Below are 23,307 nucleotides of genomic sequence, written 5' to 3'. Positions count from 1 at the left end.
CAGTTCAAATTAATTTCTCATTTCCATTATAACTTACTATTTTAGCCACTTAACATGTTTCTTCTTATACAAATATATTTTCCAGTGATCTTTTGGTTATTGATTTCTAGCTTGTTTTGCCATGAGATAAAGAGAATTGTAGTTTTGAAGATTGAAAATGTGTCAAAGATATAATTTTATATAAATGTTTTATGCTTGAGAGAAATGTGTATTTTGCAGTTTTGGGGGTATTACAATCTCTACCCATCTCTTGGAATGATTTGTTATGTATATTATTTAAATCTTTTATGTTCCTTTGTCTTTTGTTCTGCTTGTTCTATGTCTTACTGAGAGAGATATGTTTAAAAATCTTACACTATTGTGGATTTCTTTCTATTTCTTTTTACAGGACATGTATATTTTTGAGACATGAGGAGATCCAAATCTACAACTGTTATTTCATTCTGGTAAATTAGGCTTATTGTCATTTCAAAGTCACCTTCTCCATCTTTAAAAATACTTTGTCTCAACCCTGCTTTCTTCTTATGTCCATTAGCATGGTAAATTCTTTTCCACCCCCTCACTTTAAATCTGGAGGTGTCTTCGGGCTTAAAATGAGTTTCTTGGAGGCAACATATAGATGGGTTTTGTTTTTTTATCCATTCTGATACCCTGTGTCTTTTGAGGTTTGCTGGAGGGAGGGGGTTTGGGAGAAGGGGGTGGGATTATGGAAATTGGGGAGGGTATGTGCTTTGGTGAGTGCTGTGAAGTGTGTAAACCTGGTGATTCACAGACCTGTACCCCTGGGGATAAAAATATATGTTTATAAAAAATAAAAAATAAAAAAATAAAAAATAAAAAATAAATAAATTACAACAAATCACAAAAAAAGATACTTTGTCTCAAAGTCTATTTTCACAGATATTAAGCAAGCTACACCATATTTCTTTGTTTTAGCATGTTTGTGGCAGAATTTTCCATATTTTACTTTCAACTTTCCTGTCTCTATTTTTCTGATGTGGATCATATAAACAACATTTAGTTGATCATTTTACTAATCTAACCTGAATATCTTTCTTATTAGCTAGAGCTTTTAAACCACTTATATTTGATATAATTAATGATGTTTTTGGTTTTCTATTGACCACATTGTTTTGTGCTTTCTGGTGGTCTCAGATATTCTGTTTCTTTATTATACACCTGTGCGCTTTCTTTCTCCATTATTTTAGATGAATTTAATATATTTTATCATTCTGTTTTCTCTTCTACTAATTTAGAAGTGATGGGCTCTAATTGATGCTTTTAATGGTTAGTTTTGAAGTGGATATGTGCAGGCTTAACCCACCAAAAATGTCTCGATCATTTTCTTACTCTCGTGGACAATCGCTAGACCTCCTAACATTAACTACATTTTTTTTTCTTCTTCTGATATAGAGTGAGCAAGAGATATTTGCTGTATATATATTTTTAGTTCTGTCCTGTTCTTTTCACTCTACAGGGCATTGTAATTGTATACGTAGTATTGGATTCCCCACCTTGGATCCTTGGATGGCTCTGAGCTTAATCTTCTGTCACCCACACCTCAGGAGGCCATGAAAAGTCACATTGAGATTCTCCAAGTTCAGTAAATAATCTTAGTTCAGAATTACAAAGGATGCTCTCTCCACTCCTTCTGTGTTCCAACCTTCATTCACATTTGGGGCTGGTACCAACTAACACTTTTTCCATCTCCTTGATGCTTTTAAGATGTTTAGAATATTTAACTTAACACTTTTAGTTTAGTACACGTATGTGTGCTTTTTAAGGCAGGGGGATCACTCAAGATAGTTATTCTGTTCTGCCAGATCACCAGAAATAAACTTTGCCTTGTCTTTACCTATGTAATTTCATTTCAGTCTCTTTCTTGAATTTTTGGGTGCATCTGCTTCAGCCACCTTTTAGTTGCTTCTTTCTTTCTCAACTCTGAGTTTATCTCAGGAAACTTTCTTTCTTTCATCTCCCTCTATACTCATCTCTTTTGTGTGTCAAAAAAAAAAAAAGAAGAAGAAGAAAAGACCCTCATCAGGTCTAAAATGCATGAGTAATGATGGTGATGTGCTTGAATCAAAGAAATTTATAAATTATGATATGAAATTATATAAAGAACCAGAGCTTCAAGCTGCTAACATCCTTGAAACTGTCCCAAGACCCTTCAGAATGTCAACAGAAGCACCTGTCTACCTTTCTCATCTTCCTTTAATTAAACCTGCTTTTTCTTAAGTGCCACCAGCATTCAAGAGAAGTAAAAATGTCTCCTTTCCATTTTATTGCAACAATGTAGTTTTATACAACTTTTTCAGCTGAAAATTCATAGTGTTTGGGCTATGTTTTGGTTAACTTCAGTAGGATATTTTGAAATTGTTGGAGACTCCCTACAACAACTACGAAAAATATTTTGGTGTGCCCAGCATTGACTGACAAATGAACCTCAGGTTTGCAATCTGTTTTTAAGATAAGATCTACTTATTATTTCATTTTTTAAAAAGTGTTAAAATAATGTAATAACCACAGTAAAGGACATTTTAAAATAAAATGTTTTCAACCTCTACCCACTAAATAAAATTATTTTCATTTCCCCTCATTCCCTTTGAAACTTTATCTATATACTTCTATAATTTGTGGTGATGATCATGGCAAATCCACAATGCCATGTTCTCCCTTTGAAAGTTTCTGATGTTTTATAAATATTCCTTCCTGTTGCTACACAATTTCTTGTCCATCATTTTCAATGGCTGCCTACTCTTCTACTGAGCTGATATATTATAATTTGCTTAATAATTTCCCTATTGTTGGACTTTGAAGCCATTTCAGCCGTCTTCGTATTATACTTTGATAAATGTGTTTGCACATATATCACCAAACTGGCTAGAGCTATGCTATGAAGACATGAATCATCCAGTAAGATAATGGAGGGGGTAGCAGCTCGCTAATCCTTTTCTGGCAAGAAGAGTGCCAGGATGCTACTCCCTCACACTGGCCTGCTGAATCAGTGCGGGAGCCGGCAAGCCTCTCAAGTGTTTTTTGCCTTCAATTAGCCAATCGCTTTCAGGTTTCAAGTGTGTGCTTCAGTTATCTCACCTTGCCATTTACAAACTGCACAGAAGCTCGGGAACATGAGACACCAAATTTGCAAGGACTAGCTCTAAGGCCCTTGAGCCCAAGCCTCTCATTTTCTGGATGAGGATACAGATGTCATCATTGACATCATGCTGCTATTAGCAGAAATTGGATTCAGAGGCAGGGGGTGGGGTGGGGAATCTCAGACTTCCTTACTCTCTGGTCCATTTCCATTAGATCAATGGTCTCCAACCTTTAGAACCACAAAGAGGTTGAGAATTGGTTGGAAGCACCACGGAGCATTTGGAAAATGGGCTGAAAGCAATTTCTGGGTGCGTTCTGTAGTGGTTGTTACCAGGTGAAGATGAGTCCTTTTTGTTTAAAGTATCTCAAGTGTGTATGCTCTGACAAAGGCTAGCACTAAAAGGAATATACATGTGAAGAGGCCACTTAGCATCTCTCTCCTCGCTGCAGTGAGACAGCCATTACTTTTCATTAAGTAAGTAATATTCTGAGCAATCCACTTACTCATCATTAAGGGCCATTAGTAGCTACTCTTTGTCACACATAAACCCTAATGGAGCTCTATCAAGGGTTTTACTAAAGAGTTGCTAATTTTCAAAAGGGAAGATTAGTAATGCTGGGAGCAGAATTTAGATTTTCCTCTGAAGCCCTTCTAAATAGCCTCCCCTTTAGCCTCTGCCCTCGACAACAAAAGAGCCACCCCGTAATTATGGTGAGGTTTTAGCAGGAAGACCCACAGCTCTGGGGCTTCTCCCATGGGGCTGCAGTACGGTCTTTGGTCACAGGAGAGCACACTGATCTCTCAATGAAAAGCTCGCAAAAACACTTGCCAGCTCCTCTGGTCTTTCTGAATTTTGGTGTGTCTGACTTGAGGGCCAGGTCACACAGTGCACCCAGAAGGCCACAGAAGCATCCCTCCGTAAGCTCGCCTCTCTCTTAGCATTTCGACTGGAGAGATTTTCTGAGGCTAATTCCCAAAACAACTATAGAATATTTGGATTTGTGTTGGGTCGGCTGTGACTTGTTGGTTTCCTCTCCTGATGGCAAATCTGCATCGTGGGGCTAGAGGGCTCCTAGTAAACAGGCAAGGCAGAGAAGTGTGGTGGCTTACCCACTACCCACATGACTTACAGGTACAATTTGTGAGAACTCCCTCCTGTCCCCTTCCACTCCGTCCTCACTCCTTCTCTTCTTTCCATGCCACTGGTTTAATTAGTTCCTCTTTCAAAATGGAAAGACCCTAGAGTTTGCAACGCTTGGTGTAAATTGCCTGAGTACCTCATTCTGAAAATTCTAGCATGGACATTGGTGCTAATAATACTTGGTTAGAAATTCAGAGATAGGTAGGACCAAGTAATAAGAAACCAGAGAAAATTAGGCTGAAAATCTTAAATATTATTCTCATTAATAAACCCATAGAAAAATCATACCTGGATTCCTTGGCCATCTGGCCATTCATTAAATTAATTTTTTGTTTTGACATGATAAAAAGCAGAATGGTGGGTGACTTTGGATACATCTTGTTTCCTTTGCTGGCCTTAGGATTATAAGATAATGCAGAGAATGTCCATTGTATATTCTCAACACATGTAGACATTAAATTCCTCAGGAGGCCAGGCACTCCTTGTTCCAGAAGACAATTCCACTTGCAAAGCCTTTTTAATTAGCTGGGGTTTTGTATCAGCTTTGCTAGTGACCCAGCTAGAGCTCCCTTGTCTGGGCAGGTGCGTCCTGTTACGTATTACAGAACAACAAATCAGTGTGTGCTTTCCTGCTGTCTGCCGCTCACTGGTCTGTTGCTCCTCCTGCTGAATTCCCTGTAAGTTTCCTTTAAGCAAACTGTAGCTCTGACTGCTTGGTTCATTCATTCTGTAGTACATTCAACACATACTCACTGAATACCCACTCTGTGCCATGTGCTGTGGTAGGCTCTGGGTATACAGTGTTGAACAAGGAGAACTCACTGTCCAAGACAGAATGTGGTTTCTTATGAAACCATAAAGGTAAAGTGAGATGGATATTTTCATGCCACAAGTCTTGGAAAAATTTCCAAAATGGATTCACCACCCTTTCTCCCCAGTAGTGTTTCTTTCTCTTCCTTTAAGGCCCTGCTTCTCTTATGAAAATGGTTTCCCCCACCCCATAAATTCCTCTAGAGTGGATGTCACTGGCAACACTGTCCACCAATTTGATGTAGCAAGGAACACTACCAAACTTAAGAGCTAGTGGGTTCATAAAACCAAGTCAGGACTATTGGCGCACATTATATAAAGCCCTCCATCAACTGGACTGCCATATGGGGTCAGACTGGGGCAATCGTCCTCCTAGTCCCTCATTTTATCTGCTTGGCCCCAGCAGCAGACACATCAAAGCCTGGTATCTGGGGCCAATACTGATGTAGAGTGGGGAGAGAGAGGGACAAGATAGTGAAGAATTAGACCTAAGGATCTTAGAGTTTCAGAGCTGGTATGATCCTCTATGCACTTGATACACATAGTGTGGTCCATGGACAAGCAGTATCAACACCACCTGACAGCTTGTGGGAAATTCAGAACCTCAGGCTCCACCCCAGACCTACTGAATCTGGATCTGCCTTTTATAAGTTAGAGAGGAGAAGGGAGTTGGGGGAAATTGGAAGGGGAGGTGAACCATGAGAGACTATGGACTCTGAAAAACAATCTAAGTAAGGGTTTTGAAGGGGCGGGGGGGGGGTGGGAGGTCGGGGTACCAGGTGGCGGGTATTATAGAGGGCATGGATTGCATGGAGCACTGGGTGTGGTGCAAAAATAATGAATACTGTTATGCTGAAAATAAATTAAAAAAATTAAAGGCAAAAAAAAAGGAAAAAAAATAAAAAAGACTTGTAAGCCAATTACATTTTGTAATTGTAAGCCAATTACATTTTGAGAAATTGCACTCTAGATAAGTTTCAGCCGTTTCCCCAGCACCCACACATTAGATGACAGTTTGGCACGGGACACGTGTCGTTTAGTGTCATGAACAACTTCCATACTCTGAGTGACAAAAAAATGAGAGAGCATTGAAATATACTAGCGCCATATCATGGTTTAAAACTGATCTAGCGGGGCGCCTGGGTGGCTCAGTGGGTTAAGCCGTTGCCTTCGGCTCAGGTCATGATCTCAGAGTCCTGGGATCGAGTCCCGCATCGGGCTCTCTGCTCAGCAGGGAGCCTGCTTCCCTCTCTCTCTGCCTGCCTCTCCATCTACTTGTGATTTAAAAACAAAAACAAAAACAAAAAAACTGATCTAGCTTGGGGTGCCTGGGGGGCTCAGTTGGTTGAGCGTCCGACTCTTGGTTTCAGCTCAGGTCATGATCTCAGGGTTGTGAGACTGAGCCCTGAATTGGGCTCCCCACACACCAGGGAGTCTGCTTGAGATCCTGTCTGTCTCTCTTAATAAATACGTAACTCTTTAAAAAGAGAAATGATCTAGCTTGAGCCCTTCATTTGATAAATATGAGTGAATTGCCTAAGTCCCATGCTGTGAGCTTATGGCAGAGCTGGGACCAAGACCTCAGGCCTTCAGCTGTCCTTTGGAGGAATCTTGAATCAGGGGTTTCCATTCCTTCCCTTGTGTCCCAGCTCCTCACAAGTTCTGTGTTATGTTTATGCCATTTTGTGTCTCAGGTTTAAGGTGCCAGTTGTTGATATCCACAGGCAGCTGATGTGGACGCATACCCACCTATTGCTGAACAGCTTGGTAACCTTATCTCTGTTGGTTACAGTAAAGCATTTGCCTGCCTGGAACACCCTTTCATCTAGAAAGATCCTTCTTTTCTGACCTTGAGCTCCCAGTTACACTGTATGGAACTCTTGGCCCTTGAGCCTTACCTTGACCTCCGTGAAGAGTACATATTGCCCAGTAGCTTGCTTTGACCTAGCCATGTGAACTCATATTTCCATGTAAACATCCCCCATAAAGCAGATTCCACAGTGGGGCACACACATTTAGACTTTTCCAGAGTCTAGAAACTACTTGAGCTCTAGACTCAGAGTCTAGATTTTTCTGTTTGGTTCTGCTGAACTCCATCTCACATTACTAAGGTTGGATCCTGACCATCCTCTTTTTTTTTTTTTCTTTCAAAGAATATACAAATCACAGCGATAAAAAGAAGAAAGTTTGGAAAGCAAAGATAAATCTTCAAATTAAAAAGGGGGGGATGATAGAGCACAGATTTCCTTTTCCAAAGAGGAAAATAAGAGAGCCTCTTCCCTATGTTAAGGGCATAATTCAATTTAGTGTTAAAAAACTTCAAATTCCCCAAAGGTCAACATTTTTAAAGGAGAAGACAGTAGGTGGATAGTATCTTAATTCTAAAGCAATTTATTTTCTCTCGAATCTCAATATTTTTATATAAATGAGGAATGTGCCCCTGAACATAGCTCTAACAAACATGGCAAAGTCCCAGAATCGCCTCATCTGCCCTTGGGTACCAAAGCCTGTTCCAGGTGACTTGAGAAATAAAAAAAGCTGATCTAGAACATCCTTCTTCCATAATTACTTCTTTTGAGGCTCTTGTCCCTTTGAGTAATGGTCCTCTTTTACTTGGTTCTCAACACCCTTTCCCTGCCTGTTTTCTCCTCTAGCAAACAAGAGGCCACCTGTTAAAAATATCCAATCCAGGGCACCTGGATGGCTCAGTCAGTTGGGCATCCAATTCTTGGTATCGGCTCAGGTCACGGTCTCACGGTTGTGGGATCAAGTCCTGCATTTGGCTCCTTGGGATTCTCTCTCCCTCTCCCTCTGCCACCCCTTCTTGTATTTTCTCTAAAATAAGTAGGAGAATCTTTAAAAAAAAAAAAAAAAGAAAGAAAGAAAGAAAATTCAATGCAATGTAACCTATTGCTACAGTATCATCACATGAAAGGACCCATGGAGAGGACAAAGCTTAGCCCAAAAGAATGATTGTTCAAGCTGGAACCTGAGGCTTCAAAGTGAAAGAGAATGACACCTGCCCCACCTTTCTTCATAAGGGGATTAGTAAGGAAACATTAGGTCACAGATGTTAAAGTGCTTTTGACACAAATCAAATCAAAGGCTTTGATTTTTCCTAATCTAATATAGCCCTGCCTTAGGGTCAGTTTCTGCCTCAAACTGTCTATTTCTCAAAATGGGAATACTGTACTCTTGTACTTTTTTGCAAGGCTGCCAGGCACAAAGGCAACAACTGTGTTTCCTCTAATATCATTGGATCAAAAATATTTGAGACAATTGCCTTAATAAGACCAATGGTGTTGCAGAAAGAGCAACTAGTAGTTTTTGGCTTGCATTTCAGATGGGTCCTGAGCTAAGAAATACTCAAGCAGGTGAAAATTTGGTACTATAGCATCACTCACCAGAGAAATGAATACTTTTGTATTTGATGACTGGTGGACAGAAAGAGCTCCACTTTGTTTTAAGAATGGACCCCATGCTGTTTACTTGGTTTCTATTCTTAAAGTTAACCCAGGTCCTTCAGTGGCTCTGTGGTACTATTTCTGGAGGTGTGGTCTTTGGACCCACTGCATAAGAATCATGTTCTTGTTACAAACACAGATTCTTTGCCAAAGCATCTTGCCAAACCCACTGATTCAGGATTTCTTGCAGTAGGACTGAGAAAGCCATATATTAAACAAAAAGATGACTCTGTAGCAGACTAGCATATGTGACTCACAATCACCAGTGGATCAAATTCTCCCTGGCACACCCTAGAAACACCCAGGAGACTAATAACAAGCAGCTATGGCCAGTTCCACCTCAGATCAATTAAATGAGATTTTCTGGGGATGAGGCCCGGGCATTTGCATTTTTTAAAGCTTCTTCTGGTGATTTTAGGTGTTCAGTCAGGGCTGGAAACCACTGATGTGTGACTCGCTCCCCTACTTCCCCTTGGGATGCAAGGGAACTACTCAAGGGCACTCACAGCACGGGTACACGGACTCCTAGCCCTTCTCAAGCTTCTTTTTTGCTGACACATTAAGGGTCAGAAGATTCTAAAGAGCACCTATGATGTGGTATATACTGAGGAACTTAGCAATTGATCAAATGGAAATAGATTGATCTCAAGGAGCCCATAGTCCAGTGGAAGAGACAGACCCAGTTACAAAAAGGAAGCATTAATCTCTCTAGTTTATTCTGCTCATCCTTATTTTAAGAACCTGGATGTGGAGCACCAGGCCACCTGAGTCAGTAGAGCATATGACTCTTGGTCTCAGGGTTGTGAGTTCAAGACCCATGCTGGGTGCAGAGATTACTTAAAAATAAAATCTTTGGGGAACAAAAGAAAGACCTTGCTCTCTACACACCAGAGGATTACTCACTCACAAAAATCCCTTTCTTTACACTCTCCTACCTCCTTGTTCAAAGCATTTTTTAAAAAAGATTCTATTTATTTATTTGACAGAGATCATAGTAGGCAGAGAGGCAGGCAGAGAGAGAGAGGAGGAAGCAGGCTCCCGGCTGACAAAGAGCCTGATGCAGGGCTCGATCCCAGGACCCCCAGATCATGACCTGAGATGAAAGCAGAGGCTTTAACCCACTGAGCCACCCCGGCACCCCCAAAGCATCTTTTAAAAGACCTGACTTTGAGAGTTCCTAAAAGAAATTGTCATTATTAAGATCCTTGGGACCTATCTGAGTTTCTACCCAGATCCTGAAGGTGTTCTCAGGTATGAGCTCCAGACTGTGAAGTCTCTCCTTTTTGGCACATGACTATGTTAGCCTGTGAATGTCGTAGCATAATGGTGGTAGGCTGACAAGTCCTGACTCAGGGAGTTAAGGAGTGAGCTGCTCTTCCCTCTGCTAAAAACATGCCTTTACCTCTGAATCCGTAAAGAAAGTCTCTTTCTTAGTGGATTCTATCTGGAGATAACAGAGCTTTTAGGCAGCTGTTCTAGTTCAGGCTAATGTATGAAATAATGTATAATCTGCCCCTTTCTTAGAAAAGGGCTTAACTGAAGTTAGGATTTTGCTCTTAATTATCTAACACGGAACATAGGGCATGGCTGTTGGACAGCTACAAGTATGAAAATGTGATCCCTTTAAACTGGCAGCCTAGCTTTTAAAGTAGCTTTCGCTTCTTTCCCTTCCTGTCTTAATGTACTTTTTTTTTTTATGATTTAGCAGTTGATAAATGATTTGCAAACTGTTAAGTCATATCCTACATAACACCAACAGGTATTCTTTTCATCAAAAGGGAGAATACATTTTTTGATGACAATGACGTTGCTTGACATTTAAAGCTAAGAGTCACAGATGTACCTTTTCATCTTCATTTACTGTATTCCGACGTTCTCCAGCCTATGGTGATCAGGTAGATCTTTCTGAAACCTAGCTTTGGGAGAGAAAAGATTTTTTGAGCCCCAGTTTGGGAATGGTAAGTGCTTACCTGAGCCAGATAACTCAATCTCCCTGTTTCTCATTTAATATTAAAGTGCATGCCTTTTATTTATACCCATTTAGGGAATGGTTACAGTGGTAATTAGTAGCAATTTGAAATTCTTCAACTACTAAAGGGAAAAAAAGTGGCATTAATACTTGGCTGTTGAAGTAATGGTAGACTGTGGCAGCAGATCTAGGCATAATTACAAACTGGGCAGGAAGGTGCTTGGGGTGAGCTAACACTCAGAAATATGCAGGAAATTAATTAACTTAACTAAAGACAAATCATGAAGAACTAATTCTGAAAGTGCTTTGAGCAGAAGGCAAAGGGATTGTTTTTATAGCTTACACACGTAATGACAATGATCAGCCTTTCTGTCTTCATCTGCTGGATTAGTTATGTTATCATACACGGTTAGCAGCTGTGGTAGAGAAGGGAGCTGTTCGGGAACAAAACAAACATTCTAAATTCCAAGACGGTCAGTTGTAAACATGAAATGTGCCAATGGGGTTTACTCACAGCTTTATTGAGATAGAATACAGTTCACACTATATACATACAATATAGTTTGCCATCAAAGAGTACAGTTGGGTTTGGGGTATATTCACTGAGTTGTACATTCATCACCACTATCTAATTATAGAACATTTGTATCATTTCAATTAAAAACCCTATTAAGCAGTAACTTCCCTACCTCCTCTCCCAACAGCCCCTGGCAAACACTAATCTACTTTTTGACCCTATAGATTCACCTACTCTGCGTATTTCAGATAAAGGGAATCATATGACATGTGACCTTTTGTGTCTAGCTTCTTTCATTTAGCATAATCAAGGTTCATCCCTGTTGTATCAGCACTTTATTCCTTTTAACGAATGAATAATAGCCCATTGTATGGATATACCACATTTCGTTCATTCATTAGTTGATGAGCGTTTGGGTTGTTACTACTTTTTGGCTATTGTGAATAGTGGTGCTATGAACATTTGTGTACAATTTTTTGCGTGGACATATGTCTTCATTTTTTCTTGGGTATATACCAAGAATTGTAATTGCTGGCTCATTTGATAATGCTAAGTTTAGCATTTTGGCCAATGAGTTCTTAAGCCACGGTTTTCAGCATTCTTTTCTAAGTTTATTTGAATTTAAAGAGATTGTAGATGAATATGCTACAAAAGCTAATTTTTTTCTTGATACCATTTGTGAAGTTTAATTTAAAACTCGAAGCAAGTTCATACAAAAACATGAATCTTCCGATTTGCCTCCAAATTAAATGATTGCTCCTATCTGTACATTTTAATATCCTACAAAGATACATTTTCTGTAAGACAAGACCATTGTTTGCATGATAAAGGATGAGCTAATTTGTTGATTCCCTGGATGTTCTTCCTTAACATAAATTTGCCTGGGGAAGAGGGAAGAAGAAACTAACTTCTCCCATTTGACAGCTAAGTAATGGGCTATGTTCCTGGTTGTTATGGTCACAGGTGTGACAATATTAGAGCTTGGGGGCCCCGCTAAAGTGTAGGCAAGTCAGATTCAAATGGAACGATGTCAAAACAATAGTGGTAAAGGGGAGGTTAAAAATAATCATTGGGAAAAATGGGGCCAAATTCCAGACTTATTGCTCTTTTATGCCAATTTTGGCGGCTGGTGTTCAGATGATAACACTAGCATATTTATGTAATGCATTTGTATGTGCCTGGCAGTGCACTAAGTGCTTTATGTCCATCATTTCATTGAACCCATTTTACAGCTGGGGAAACTAAGGCCCAGAGGTTAAGTAACTAACTCAAGGTAACGCTTATAATAAGGAAAATTCAAAACTCAGGTCTGCCTGAATCTGAAGCCCACACTCAACCACCTAAGCTCTACTGCAATGAGAACCAGACTCCACAGCTACAGAGTCTTCTAGCCCCACCCAAGAGTCTTAGAGATTTGTTTTGTTTTTTTTTTTCTTCCACACACTCCAATTGCCAAGGCTTAATGGAGGCTGGGGTCTCAAAATGGCCCTTCTGTTTACCAGATGTACCATATAGATAGGCAGGAAAGGAATAGAAATCTGGTTCTCTGGTGATAGCTTAAGTGGATACATATTTTGGATGTTTCAAGAAGGGAAGAAGGGATTCCCTTCTTGTCTAGAGGACAAGAGGGCCTTTCAATACATTCCCTGTGCTCATCTCCATTCTTGACTTCAGGATCTCCTTCCCTCATACACTATGCTTTGGCAATACTCAAATGGTCATAGTATCTCTCACATACCATGTTTTTCTCACCTTTCTCACCTCTGAGCCTTTGCTCATTTTGCATCTACTATGCAGAATGCCCTTCTACTCCCCTTTACCAGGAAGAGTTCCCAATCAACCATGAAGGTTCATCATCTACTTCAAGCAGCTTTCCTCAACCCCTTCATAATAGCTAGGACTATTGCCAGATTTCCCCTACTGTATTTTAATTGGCTGATTCTGGGCTTCCTTGTCTTAATTGTGATGCTCTTAACAAGGGGCATTCCATCTCACTTGTCTTTGTAGTCCCAATACCTGGTGCAATGATTGCCACACAGAGAAAGTATCCAATCAGTGTTTGCTGAATCAATCAATGAACTCATATTTCTGGAGCACCAATTATAGTCCTGGCCCCTCAAAAAATATCAATTCATTTAGTCCTCAAAACAAACTTGTAAGATATATAGCAATATGTCACTGCTGATAGGTGAATGAAGTAGAGATTACTTAGCTAGGAAGTGGCAGTGCTGTGATTCAAACCCAGCCCTCAATGACTCCAAAGTTGGGCTTTGTCCATGTACACTGACTGTCTCCTACCATAGAAAACTGACTCTGGATTTCAAAGACCTGTTCTCTGTGGTTGTATGTCATGGACACGGTCCCCAATTTCTAACGTATCTATGTACAAAGTATTTCTCTTATATGTTCTCCCACAATTAGACGTAGCTCACAATACCTCTGTCATATAGCATATCCTGATTTTTACTCAATATTTTTGTTAATATGGTCACAGTTGTTTAGCTAGAAGTCAAGACCTGATTCTTTATGAAGCTCTGTTATTGAGGAAACGTCTTAGACTGAGCTTGATCGCCTCACTGTCTATGTCAAAGACAAGCAGAGATGCCTTTCTACTTCTTATCAGCATGGAAAACAAAGCTTAGGAACATAGCAAATGAGCAGTAGAGATCTAAGGGTGATTTACACTTTACTGTCAATACTTTTATAAAATTATTTTTAGCGGGGCGCCTGGGTGGCTCAGTGGGTTAAAACCTCTGCCTTCGGCTTAGGGATTCCAGGGTCCTGGGATGGACCCTGGGCTCTCTGCTCAGCAGGGAGCCTGCTTCCTCCTCTCTCTGCCTGCTTCTCTGCCTACTTGTGATCTCTGTCTGTCAAATAAATAAATAAATCTTTAAAAAATTAGTTTTAGCTAAAGAATTTAATGTCCCCTAATTCATCCAGAATCTAATTGCAACATCCAGTTGGGGAGCAAGGACTATTAAAAAGTTTTAGAGGCTTTTAGAAGTCCTTGTTAATGCTTGGATAAAACATCTAAACGTCTCTTATACTCCTTTTCTGATGCCACTGAACATCTCCACCTGATTCTATCAAGCAGCAATGGAACTGGTTTATGATCTCTGAAAGATCACTGGATACCATCAGCTTGGTTCTAAATAGGCTACGTTGATGTAGAACATTGCACTCACCTAGCATAACCTCAGCATTTTTCCCTTTCAAAACAAGCAGTCATCTTAGGCCATATCCATTGTTATAAACCATGGAACTCTGTTCCTTTAAGTTACTAAAAACCACTCTTCCATTTTCCTCCTCAGACTGTGTTCAAGGTGGAAATATAATTGGCACCCCCAGGGCCCATGTTCTGTCCACTACATCAAGACGCCTCCCAAGTTCAAGTCTGTTGTCCTCCCAAACCAATGGAAATGTTCCCCACTTTTTAACATTTCAGTGTCTACCTCTTCTGTGTGGTCCCTTATTTTCTGTGCTTATTTTTTTTTCTTAAAGCAGGAAGAGTTAGTTATATCATTCAGAATAAAGTCATCCTGCTAACCACAGCAATAAGGTATTTACATTAATCACTGTTTTCTTTTTTTCTTAAGATTTTATTTATTTATTTGACAGAGAGAGAGATCATGAGTAGACAGAGAGGCAGAGAGGCAGGCAGAGAAAGAGGGAGAAGCGGGCTCCTCACTGAGCAGAGAGCCTGATGTCGGGCTCCATCCCAGGACCCTGGGATCATGACCTGAGCCGAAGGCAGAGGCTTAACCCACTGAGTCTCCCAGGTGCCCCAATCACTTTGTTTCCTTGAGGACTTCTCTAGGATAATCACATAGGATTCTACATGTAGCTTCTCACTAATTACACAGAAGCCTGCCTGTTGAACTATCAATGTATCTTTATCTGATAGGAATGCTAACACCTTATTCCCTTCCTCAAACATATATGATGGTTCTGTCTATCATTCTTGATCTGGTCTTATGAAGCCTTGGCTGTATTTTCTAGTACAGGAGCAGAGAGTTCATTTTCTTTTCATTTTTAATCTGTATTTAATTCTCCTCTCACTACCTATAATTAGATTTGACTGCTTTCAAATGAAGAGCTTAGAGTTACAGGTGTAGGGTGGGGTTAGCTGTCAAGAAAAAGGGAGGGAGAATTTCAACATTTCAAACTCCCAAATGATGGAGAAAATGATGTGATGCTTGTAAACATCACATAACTGTCAAAAGTATATGAAACTAGCTATAGAACTTGTGATACATTAATTTGATCAACAAATATTTATCAAGAATCTGCTATCTGTCAAGCTCTATTTTGGAGGCTGGAAATACGTCAGGGAGCAAACAATGACAGAGATCCCTGCTCCCATGGAGCTTATTTTCTATCAAGGAACGAGATATATTGAGCAGTACACATAAAATCAACTAAATTATGTAGGATGTTAGAAGATTATAAATGATGGGCATTAAGGAGGGCACATGATGTAATGAGCACTGGGTGTTCTATGCAACTGATGAATCACTAAATTCTACCTCTAAAACTAATAATACACTATATGTTAATAAATTCATTTTAAATAAAATAAAATTTTAAAAAGAAGGCTATAAATGATTTAAACAAAATATTGGGCAGGGTTTAAAGGGATTGGTAATGCAAGGATGTGTTGGGTGGGTTGCTCTATAGAACAGAATAATAGGGGTAGACCTTACTGAGAAAGTGACACTTGGACAAAGACCTGCAAGAAGGATGGAGATTAGCCATCCAGATATCTGGAAAGAACATTCCAGGCAGAGGGAAGAGCCAGGAACAGTGTAAAACATCAAATTTCCATTAAGATAGAAAACCCAAAGCATACTACTGCATTAAAGCAATCAGTGCCTTTGTCCTTATTTATATATATTGACTTACTTTATGCCCATGTTTGTAATTACAAAAATGTCAACTATCTAGAGGGTAGCTCCCTTATGGATGATGCTATCTCAAAATGACCTCTAGGCAGAAAGAAATAATGTCTTTTAAGCAGAAGTGCCCATAGCCAAAGGCAAAGACAAATCAAACCCCTTTTGGAGCTGATGAGGGAACTAGTTTAAACTAGGTTTTTCAGACACTTACAATCTTTTCTGTGTTGCAACAGAACTTTTGTATGAGCAGATATTTTATCATACCTTTATTTTTTTTTTTCTCACACTCTGAAACAGGTATAGCAAGCCTTGAGATGGCTGCTAGGAATTCTGCTGGGAATTCTCAACGCAAAATTCAGAAGTCGCCCTTCCCCGGTCCAGTCCGGTGCAATGCTTTCTGGGCAGTTTCCCTCCGGGCTCACCTATTTGCCTCTGCAATCTCCAGCTCTGTTCTTTCAGCTTCAGATCAGCGATTGCTACTTGTATTCCACTGACTTCTGGGAATGAGTGCTGCCTTTCTCGCTGCTGCCTCCTGCCCCAGGTTCTTATTCTACCCCCTGGATGTCACCTCCATTCTCTTAGCCATGTAACTCCTGTCAACACCTCTTCTCTGCTGCATCCCTCCCCGCGCCAACCAGTCTGCCTGCCTCTGCTTCCCTAAGCCAGCAGCCTCACCTGTTCCCGCCCACCTTCTGCAAAGGAGACTTTCTGCTAGTATCGCCCTCTGGGGTGGGATTCCTGCTCCCAAGGCTCCCAGTTCCCATTCTGTTCCTACATTTGACTCTCCCTTTCCCTTCACTGGCTTGTGCTAACAGAAACCACAGGGGCATAGTTGTGTGTGTGTGTGTGTGTGTGTGTGTGTGTGTGTGTGTGTAAGCCCATGTGTTCACAGTAGGAGTGAAGGTTGAGGTTTAGGATTACCTCTGATTCTCTTCTGAATTCAGGTTGTATGCTATTTGTTTTTTTATTGGTGTATAATTTATATACCATAAACTTAGTACAACGATCTATTTTCAGAATATTTTCATTGCCCCCAAAGGAAACCCCATTAAGCAGCTGTTCTTTGCCCCTCCCCCAACTCAGGCAACCACTAAGCTGCTTTAGATTACTTTTAGAGCTCCTTAGATTTGTCTGCTCTGGACCTTTTATATTATTGCAATCATATAATAGGTTGCCTTTTGTGGCTGGTTATTTTCACTTGCATGTTTTTAAGATTCCTCCATATTACATCATAAATCAGTACATTCCTTTTTAATGCTGAGTAATATTCCATACCTCAATCTACTATACATTCATCTGTTGATGGACATTTGGATTGTTTCTACTTCTTGACAATTTTGAGTAATGCTGCCATAAATATTCCTTTGCAAGCACTTGTTTGAATACCTGGCTTCAGTTCTTTGAGGTGTATTTCAGAAGGTAGAATTGCGGGGTTATATGGTACTTCTATGTTTAACTTGTTGAGGAAAAGCCAAACTGTTTTCCAAAACCATTGCAAAATTCTACATTCCCACCAGAAATGCATGATGGTTCTGATGTCTCTCATCCTTGACAACACTTGCGATTGTCTGTTTTTGATTCTAGTCGCTCTGGTGGAAGTGAACTGGTATCCCATTGTGGTTGAGTTTTGGTATCTGAACTGGTATCTCAGTGTGGTGTGAGTTTGAGTTCATGTCCTTAATGACTCATCATGTTTGAGGGGCTTTTCCTGAGCTTAGTGGGCCTGTGTTTTTCATCTTCGGATATCTTCTCGATACAAGTCCCTTATCAGCTGGATGATTTGCATATATTTTCTGCCATTCTGTGGGCGCTCTTGTCACTGTCTTGATGGTGCTCGTTCTTGGAAGCACAAAAGCTTTTCATCTTGATAATATTCCATTTATCTATTTTTCCTTCTGTGGTTTATGCATTGGGTGTCATGTGGAAGAAAAAATGGCCAATTCAAGGTCTTGAACATTTGCTGCATGTTTTCATTTAGGAGTTTTAGAGTTTTAGCTCTTACATTTAGATCTTTGATCCATTTTGAGTTAATTTCTTAAGATAGTGGTAGGTAGAGCTGCAACTTCATTCTGGTGTATGTGGTTATCCAGTTGTCCATAAGACCACTTTTTGAAAAGACTATTCTTTCTCCTTTGCCATCTTTTCTTACTCTTACCCCATAAATATCAATATTTCCCAAGGTTCTATCCTATGGCTTTCTACGTGTCTCTTGTTCCACTCACTTCCTCAAAGTCTATATCCTTTCCCCCATTTCAATTGTCTCCTAGTTGTGTACTGTGTATAAGTCTCCCTCCTGCCTGCCCTCCTTCCTGTGCTTAATTTAAGTCTACACAATCAGCTATGTGCTGGACATTTCCATTTAGATTCTCAATTACTTCCCAAAAAATACATGTTGAAAATACAACATAGCCTTCCTCCTTCAAACTGTGCTTCCCTTGTAAACTTTTCCATTTTTATTTAGGCTCGACTACACTGTCAGTTAATAGAGACATAAAAGCATTCTTTGCTTTGTCCTTCCTGACCACTCAGCCACCAAGCCACGCTAATTTAAATTCTTCTGTTAAATTAATGGATATCTTTGATTTTAGTTACCACCAGTACTATTTTCATTCAAATCTTTGTTGTAATACGCCAGGATTAATCAAGTGATCTCCTACTTACTTTATTTCCTATAATTTCTCCCATAGCCTTTTCATGACTACACAGAGATATCAGATTTTCTCTTAAGCTCCTTTGACCATGTCACTTCCATGTCACTTTGACCATGTCACTTCCTTGCTCACAAAGCTTCAAGGACTTTCTATTGGACAAAGTACCAACCCTCTGCGATGCAGTCATGTCCTTGTATTTTCTGGCCCCAACCTACAACACTTTGTTCACACTTCTATTAGAGCTCTAATTACACTGTTGGGTAATTATCCACTCATGGGCTTGTCACCCACACTGAACTATGAGTTCCCAGAGGTCAAAAATGGCTGTATTCACCCTTGCTGCTCTAGGCCTGGCTTGTATTGGATGTTCAATACACAGAAGCTAACTTGAATGGGATCATTGTGATTTCGCATCACAGAAGTCCACGAGAGTGGGGGGGGGGGTAGTGAGAGGATCGGTATGGTGCTCGTCTATTATATGCAAGAGCCTCCCCACCCATTTCCCACCCTTCTCCTTCTCTTGCTTTCTCAAATCAAAACCAAACCTTCAGATTTCAGGATTCCAGTTGGCTGTGCATTTTTGAAGCCTGCCTTGTTCTGGCATGCCCAATTGCTCTCCACTTGACCCTATACATGTTCTCTCACCAAACAAGACTGCCAAAGAGTGGTCAGGGTATCCTGACCAGCGGCCTGCAGGTGCACTGATTGCCCACAACTATGAAGGGCTCTCAGGAAGCTACATTCATATTCTACCTTTTATTAAACATTAGCCAGTATGATCATCTGCAAGTCCAAAAATACTAACAACATTGCATGTGGGATTTTCTTGGGGCTTCTAGCTAATTTTTAAGGGCTAAGTCATGACAGGCCAAATTTGTAAATGTTTGTAGAAAAGTGAGAGAGAGAAATGTTCAATTACTTTATAACTAGCAAGCAGTATTTATAGTAATCAGTTTAAACGTCCACTTTACCACAAATCTACTTAAATGTGGTAATAAAAAGATGGCATCAGGGCACCTGGGTGGCTCAGTTGGTTAAGTGTCTGCCTTTGGCTCAGGTCATGATCCTAAGCTAGGGTCCTGGGATGGAACCCTGCATCAGGCTTCCTTGTCGATAGAGAATCTGTTTCTCCCTCTCCCTCTACTCATTCTGTATCTCTTTCTCAAGTAAATAAAATCTTTTTTAAAAAGATGACATCAGTAATACTCATGTATTTTAACAGTAGCTGGGGATATAACTAGAAGTGGGCCCCAATTTGAGAAAAATTTGAGGTGATAAAATTTGGATTTAAGAAATGGATAAATCAGAGTCAGCAGTTATTTGTATTAAAGAAATATTCTTCACTTACACTAGAGGGTTGCTAACCTCATGTTTGTCTTTGTTTTGCTGGTATGTGTATCTCTATCCTTTAGATAACCTGACATTGTTTGAAGTATTAGTTAAGTTTGATACGGGATAATATCTCTGATTCTTGTGTGTCTTCATTGACATCTAAAAGTTTGTGTGAGCCTAAGGTTATATTAAAGATTTTTCTGTTAAAAAGCAACGTTTTACTGAACAATCTTAAAAAACAGCCTCAAATCCCCTCTTTCTGTATTTCTTGGCTCTGTCAACGGTGCCACCATCCACCCAATTGCCCCTCCCAGAAACCAGAAACCAAGGAGTCTTCAGTGGGTCCCTACCTCTCCTCCTCCCTCTGGCCCACATCTCTGTCAATCATCAAATGCTATTGATTCTGACTTCTAATACCCTTCTTGACTCATCTTCCTCCTCCATTGCATTTTCTCTTACCTGAACCACTGAAGTGTCCTGGTAATTGGTACACAGCCAGAGTGATCTCATAATTTCATTTCCCTGTTTATAACCCGCGAATGGTATTTTATTACCCTAAAACAAAAGCGCAACTCTATGGTCTGCAATGCCTTTCCCAACCCCATGGCCTCCCCGATGTGTGTGTGTGTGTGTGTGTGTGTGTGTGTAGCACCCTGTGATTTTTCTCAGAACACTTACGGTTTGGACTGAAACTTGCTGGTTTACCTGTCTCTGTCCTTGACTACACTGAAGACTTTCAGAAGGCAGGAACTATATTTTTCTTTATCTCCAGGGTCCAGCTCAATCCCACTAAAAGTTTGTTGAGTGAAGTAACTCCTCCAGTTTTCTGTACTTAGGTGTTTCTGTTTGTGATACTGGTTTGGATAGAATAGTCTTTAGGTACCCATTAGTGGCAAAGTGTTGATGCTTCTAAAGTGTTCAGAGTTGCTAGTGATTGGTGATTGAGCAAGGCAACAGAAGGAGAATGTTTTGCTTTTAAGAGCTAAGGGACTAACTAGTGGGTCCCTATGCCAGTTCAGAGGTTTTAGTCAATGTGGGGAGATGTACATCTGGTGTTGTGAGGAATCTTTTGAGTTCTGTATGAACACAGTATATCAATACTTTCATGTTAAATTAGCAGACCTGAGCAGTGAAAATATCCCCTGGTCCTCTTCTTTCCAACTAAAGTTTTCTAGCAACATGTCAGACCAAAACAGTAAGAAATCATGTTGTAAAAAACAAAAATTGATAAACAACTCCATATCAGACATGTAGGAATTCTCCATTCCTCACTTCCAAAAACACAACATCCAGTTGCATGGTGTAAGTTGTAAAAAGTTGAAACTTTCCCCCTAGAGCTGTATTATGACCATGCCAATGAAATCTGATGGTGGGGATATGCCAATGTGAGGAAATGACAAGTGATAAACGATGTCAGTTGCAGTGATGAAGGCTGCATTAGCTTGTCACTAAATAAAAAGCTTCAAGGTAGAGTGTATGTGGGTATATTTTCATACACAAAACTAAGTGAAAATTAAATCAATTATCAGAATAATTTAAGCCCCAATTCCCCAAGGTTTGCTTCAATTAGATAATTGATGCAATTAGGTGAAAGGTTTGGGGTAGATTTTTCTGGTCTGAATTATCTCAAATTACTTTAATTCTCCACTTCACTTTGATTATGTAGACCCAGCTCATGCTTGAGTGTGAGTGAATTTAAGCAACCGTTATGCAGCTGGTTCAGATAATTCCTTACATCTTGCTTTTCCTCCCATAAAATGTGCCCTGAACGCGATGTTTGTAAGTTAATTTCAGTGATAAAACCACCACTTTATAGGATAAAATGTAGAGCTAGCTGTTTAACACATAATGGAAAACAATTACTGGAAAGGAAGTGCTTAATGAAAACTTCTGTTCAGGAGTGCACGTTTCTGTCTCTAATAATAGTTTCCTCTTTTTGTTAGAGAGTCTGGTCCTGGAGACAAAGTTGAGTTAAGATAAATCATATAAACTTTATGTAAACCTGGCCTTGACCGAAATAATTATATCGATAAGAATTTATTGCATTGTGGTGAAAACACCTTGATAATCTTCAGGTCAGATCTTTTCAATTTCAACCAGCTGTACAGAGATGTCAAGAAGGAAGTCAGTGTCAAAGGACTGAGGAATGATGTGCGATACTGGAGTGAGAGTGGCCTCGGGTCAGAGTCTATTGGCTTGGAAATGGATATAAGTTATGGCTTACTGAGTTTGATTTTTGTTTTTTCTTCAGTTATTGAAACATTATATTCAACTATTGAAGTAAGGAGAGGGGCAGAGGAAAGATGGAAAGAGTGGTTATAGTATCCCACGCATGATGATATGATAATTGAAGGAAAAGAGGAGAGTCTGGGACCATTTAGTGTGGGAGCAAAAGTCCAGAAAAACTCACCATGACTTGAATCTTCACATAACAAAATATGGACTAAACTGTATAGAGTATAAATTTTGCAAGGAATCAGGCGGAAGGGGCACCTGGCTGCCTTAGTCGGTTGGGCGTCCAGCTTTTGATTTTTGGCTCAGGTCATGATCTAGGGTTATGAGATGGAGCCCAAGGTTGGGCTCTGTGCTCAGTGTGGAGCCTGCTTGAGATACTGTCTCTCTCCCTCTCTCTATGCCCCTCCCCACCCTGCTCACACATACACACAAACTCTCTCTCAAAAATAAAGCAAAAATAAAACAAAATAAAATAAAAAAGAAATCAGGGGAATATGAGATAAATTTTTTAAAAGTGTGTTTTACCCCAAATAGCTAAAAATTATTTGTTATCAAAAGGGGTGTGCTTCAGGTATTTATAAATTTTATTTATTTACAAGGAACTACTAATTCAATGGTAGCATTTAAATGATGCCAGCAAATCTCAAGTAGACCTTTAGAGCTGTCTGCCATCAATTTTGCCTCAATAATAGACTAAGCAAAATGTAAAATGCATATGTCCTTTAACAACTCAAATCCCAGTCCAGGAATTATACCAGGAGATTTTCATCCAAAGGCAAAAAGACACGTGAATTTCACTGATCTTTTCTTTCAATATACTGAAAAATTGGAAACAATACCACTGTTCAATCATAGGGAATTGGTTATGGAAATTATAATAAATTATAATCAAGTGATACTAAGGAGCCAATAGACGTGAGGTTGTAGAAGAATATTCAGTGAAACTTGAGAAGATATTTATAATATATTTTAAATGAAATTTCCAAAACATATTGAAGAACAACATGGAAAGTGTGATCACTTTGACTCCATGTATTTGTATGTGTTTAGATCTAGAAAGGTGTTTAGAATCAGGCATTCAATGTGTTTAAAATATGGTGGTCTCAATTTGTGAATGGAAGTGGTAGATGCATGAGTGTCCATGTAAATAGCGATTTACTTACTTTCAAACTTACTGTATGTTTGAAAAATCT

At 39.7% G+C, this 23,307-nt stretch overlaps 1 long non-coding RNA gene across 1 annotated transcript in view; it reads right to left on the bottom strand.

The window, feature by feature from the left end:
• LOC131821613 (uncharacterized) overlaps positions 1–23,307 on the bottom strand; it is an 86,282-nt gene that overhangs the window by 12,338 nt on the left and 50,637 nt on the right. Inside the window, exon 2 of the long non-coding RNA XR_009349951.1 lies at positions 10,359–10,427. This is a non-coding gene — a long non-coding RNA (uncharacterized LOC131821613). The remainder of the gene's footprint in view (positions 1–10,358; positions 10,428–23,307) is intronic.

Source organism: Mustela lutreola, chromosome X, assembly GCF_030435805.1.
Source record: "Mustela lutreola isolate mMusLut2 chromosome X, mMusLut2.pri, whole genome shotgun sequence".
Lineage (NCBI taxonomy): Eukaryota > Metazoa > Chordata > Mammalia > Carnivora > Mustelidae > Mustela > Mustela lutreola.
This window is presented reverse-complemented; position numbering and strand designations above follow the sequence as displayed.